Source organism: Meriones unguiculatus, chromosome 1, assembly GCF_030254825.1.
Source record: "Meriones unguiculatus strain TT.TT164.6M chromosome 1, Bangor_MerUng_6.1, whole genome shotgun sequence".
NCBI lineage: Eukaryota > Metazoa > Chordata > Mammalia > Rodentia > Muridae > Meriones > Meriones unguiculatus.
In genome coordinates, this window is record NC_083349.1 from 193,143,738 (window position 1) to 193,148,298 (window position 4,561).

The 4,561-nt window shown below is 43.5% G+C and overlaps 1 non-coding gene across 1 annotated transcript; it reads left to right on the top strand.

The window, feature by feature from the left end:
- Positions 1 to 3,523: 3,523 nt before the first annotated feature.
- On the top strand, positions 3,524 to 3,664 carry LOC132651613 (small nucleolar RNA SNORA48). Its single transcript, XR_009589203.1, has one exon. It is a non-coding gene; the product is annotated as a small nucleolar RNA SNORA48 (small nucleolar RNA).
- The last annotated feature ends 897 nt before the right edge of the window (positions 3,665 to 4,561 follow it).

Below are 4,561 nucleotides of genomic sequence, written 5' to 3' on the forward strand. Positions count from 1 at the left end.
TCCTTCCTTCTGATCTAGTCTATCAGATCACATCAGGAGTGGCTGCATTGTCATCTTCTGTGGCCTGGTAAGGCTGCTCCCCCTTCAGGGGGAGGTGATCAAAGAGCAGGCCTATCAGATTGTGTCAGAGGTAGTCCCTCTTCCCATTACTATGTAACCCACTTAGACACTAAATTGCCAATAACCTCTGCACAGGGGTTCTAGGTTATCTCCATGCCTGGTACTTGGTTGGAGTATGGATCTTCCTTCCTTTTTATTTTTATTTTTTCCTCTTCTGAGACAAAGCCTCTCACTGAATTTGTCGCTCACTATTTAGCAAGAGTAGTTGACCAGCAAGCCCTTCTGTCTCCCTCCCCAGCGCTAGGATTGTAGGTGTGCGCCACACTAGGCTTTTTAGATGTTGGGTATCCAATGTTAGGCCCTTGGTGCAAAGCACTTAACTAACGAATCTGTTTCCTCAGTTCCTAATGAATTTTTTTCTTGAATTAAAAAAAATTTTTTAGTGTGTGTAAGAGCACTTAGCCACTTCCTCCCGCCTTGCTCAAGAATTGTAACATAACTCTTCTTCACCTTTATCAGAAACTCCAATCTCTTACACATTAACCTTCACTTCCTTCCTTATCCTAGATACAATGGTACATCATTATGACTCCAGTCTTTCAATGTCACCCTAATATTCCTTTTTCCTCAACTAAGACCTCTACCCAAAAGACACTTGTGTAATTTTCATACTGGTATCTTCTCAAAGAAAATGATCTGATTGAGCCAGGTGCCATGGCACATGCCTGTATCCCAGCACTCGGGGAGGCAGAGGCAGAACTCTGTGAGTTCGACGCCAGCCTGGTCTACAAAGTGAGTCCAGAATAACCAAGGCTACACAGAGAAACCCTGTCTCGAAAAACCAAAGGGAAAAAAAAGGAAAGAAAAAAAAGAAAACTGTGTGAAAATGATTGAAATCACTAAATTATCCAGTGGCTTCAAAGTACATATATTCTTCTACTCAGCTTGATCCTCACTATCTCTGAGCCTCTGGCTCTGTATTCACATGTCACTTCCTCTGATTACCTTACCATATAAGTAACAGAAAATGTAAAATACCCTGAAATCTAGACACCTACTTGCATGTGTTCCCATCCTGTCTTCCCCTTTTATAAATTATGCAGTCAAAATTACCAAATTCCTTGTACATGCCTGGTCAGGCGCTCACTTCAGTATTTATTGAGCAGCAGACAAAACTCATTTCCTGCCTTCAGTGATCTTTACTGGTTCTAGAGAAAGAAAGCAAAATACATACTGTCAGATAAGTGCTATGCGGAACAAAGCAGGGTAAAGATTAAACAGTGGTGTCAAGCAACTTCTATTTTTAGGTGCTGGAGAAGAACTCATTGATAAGGAGCCCTTAAAGGGAAATGAGACTGATTTGATCAGGCAAGCCTCATCTGGTGGATATCTAAAGGAAGAATGTTTGAGCAGAGGAGACAGCATATGTGAATGCTCTGAGTTAAGAACATGTTTGGCAGGGCTGGAGAGATGGCTCAGTGGTTTAGTGCACTGTCTGCTCTTCCAAATGGACCTGGGTTCAATTCCCAGCACCCATATGGCAGCTCACAATTGTCTGTAATGCCAATTCTAACGGATCTGAGACCTTCACACTAATGCACATAAAATAAAATTAAATAAATTATTTAAAAGAAAAGAAGAAGAACATGTTTGGCAGGTCATTAGGAAGGGGCCACTAACAATAACAAGGAAACAAAACTCATAGCAGACAGATTTTTATGGCTGAGTCAGAGGCAAATGTAGAGACTACATAAAGAAGTAGCCAGGCGCTCAACCATGCAGACCAGTGTAAACTATAAAAACAATGTTGCCAGACACTACTAACACCAATGAGAAGTTCTGAGCCAAAAGGTGACTTGATCACACATAAATCTCTAAAAGAACCATTCTGGTTGTGGCACAGAGAATAGACTATGAGGCTAGAGAGATAAAAATAAAAGTAATAATCCTGGAAGAAGATGATGTCTCCTGAGGTAAATATCATTAGAGGTAGTGAGAAGTGATCAAATTCAAGGTCTATTTTGAAAGTAAAGCTGCCAGGATTTGCTGGTATTCTGCTTATATAGGAGGAGAATCAAGAAGGATATCAGATTTGGAGCCCAATTAACTAACTGGTAGAATTGTAGTACCATGCTGGGGGATGTTTTCATATAGATGATTAACAAGAAAGAGGAATGCAGAATTGGTATATATGACAACTTGGCATTAGATATTATAACATAATAAAGACATTTTATTGAGTCAAACAAGTCAGTCACAAAATTACGCTCTTGAAACTAGAAAAATATGGAGGGGTGATTACAAAGGGGTAGCAAAAATCCTTTTTAGTTTTTAGGGTTGTTACTTTAATTTGGGGGAGCCTGTTATATGCATAGAGACCACAAAGAGGACCTTGGGTGTCCTGCTTTATCCTTGTCTATCTTATTGCTTTGAGAGAGGGTCTTTCACTGAATCTAGAATTAGGTTGGAGGTCAGCAAGCCCCAGAGATCCTCCTGTCTCCCAGTGTCCCATAACACTGAAGTTTTATGGATATGAACTCCAGTCCTCATGCTTGCACAGCCCATTGAGCTATCTCTCTAGTATGAACTTCTCTTCTTCTTCGCAAAAAAAAAAAAAAAATTATATAGTCTTAAGTTCCTCTTCATAATTCTCAGAAATCTCCCTTTAGCCTCTTGCAATATTGTCTTTCAGTAGTCAAGCAAATTCAAGTTTCACCCACTCTTACTGTATTGTTTTGTTATACTTTGCTACTAAGCTATATTTATAGCCCCTTACTCTGTTTTGATTACTGTAACAGAATACCTGAGTCTGGGTACTTCATTAAAAAACAACAAACTGCCAAGCAGTGATGGTGCACGCTTTCAATCCCAGCACTTGGGAGGAAAAGGCAAGCGATCTCTGTGACTTTGAGACCAGCTGTTCTACACAGTGAGTTTCAGAACAACCAGGGCTATACAGGAAACCCTGTCTTGAAAAACCCAAAAACAAACAAGCAAACAAATAACCAACAAAATATGCAGGGGGCTGGGAAGATAGCTAAGTCTTTGGAGTGGCTGGTACACAAGCATGAGAACTTCCATTCTATTCCCATATTAAAAAGAAGAAGAAAATTCTTGTAATCATAGTGCTGGAGAGACAGAAATAGGTAGATGCCAGTGGCTGTGGGCCACCCAGCCTAGCATAATCCTACTCCCAGGCCAGTGAGAGATCATAGATCCAAAAACAAGATGGACAGTGCCTGGGAAAAAGATACCAGAGCTCCTCTAACGTCCATACGTATTCCTGTATATACACATGTGAAAAAGTCTAAGATTGACAGACCCAATCTGGGGCCTTCATGCTTTATCATCCCACCGCAGAACAAAGAAGAACAAAGAAGTGTTCTTTGTTCTTTCCCTTACCCCAACATTATGTGACTAAAGCATTATATTTCACTATTCCTTTCAAAACTTAGAATCTGTTTCCCCCTGGCACTGAGCAAAGAGAGATCTTGGTAGTGTCGTTCACGTATCAGCCAGAGGCAGAGCAGATGGCAGCCCTCTGTTCGTCCTAACTTGATGCCTGGCTTGGCGGCCAAAGCTGTTTTATGCCTAGGACTCATAAAAATAAAATAAAATAAAATTGTGAGGTGCAGGTGGGGAAATCTACCCACAGAGCCCCACCTACCACCACCAAGCACAGCACAAGAGGAGGAAGACAGAGACCTCCGGACTGCCACACCCCCCACAGACCTGCCTTCAGGCACACGGCACAGGCGGGCCCTAACACCCACTTGCCACCATGCCACACAACACCACCAGATGGAGGATGTCACCCTGAGGCCCGCCAGCTTTTAGCAGGACCCGCCACGCCACGATGTATGTGGTGGTCAGATGAAAGAGAAAGAGAAGTGGAAGAGCTTGAGCATTATGAAGAGAGCTGGAACTGGAGACTTGAGGGTGGGGAGGAGTAGCTTGTTGTGAGTGGCCGGCCCCACCACCTGGGGCCATGGTGAGGCTTCAGCCTGAGCTGCTGCTGAGGCTATGTCTGGGTCCATGGCTACGCAGCAGCGGCAGGGGTTGGTGCTGATGTCTGTGGCTGATACTTCCACTAGAGAACATGGATCTGTCCCTGGTCAGGGCAGCTGCTAGGATCACCTGGATGTCCACGAGATGTGGCCCCACCCCTCACTGGCTTCGGTGCTGTGGAGAGATGGCCTTACCTCTCACCAGCTTCACGAAGGCAGCACAGTAGAGCTGGCCCTGGTGTGGGTGAGCCACCTGAGGGCACGAATGTGGGAAAGCTAACCCCACCACTTGCCTGTTTTAATGAGCCTGTAAGACAGCAGAGCCGTCAGGAGCAAAGTTAAGAGACATTTTTGGTGACAGTGACTGGGCAACGCCCCTAAGACATTGAGAGCTTGTAAGACAGCAGAGCTGTCAAGGATAGATAAGATATTCGTAGTAATAGTAACTAAGAATGCTCTTAAGGCAGCTGACGTGTGTGCGTGCATGTGAAAGA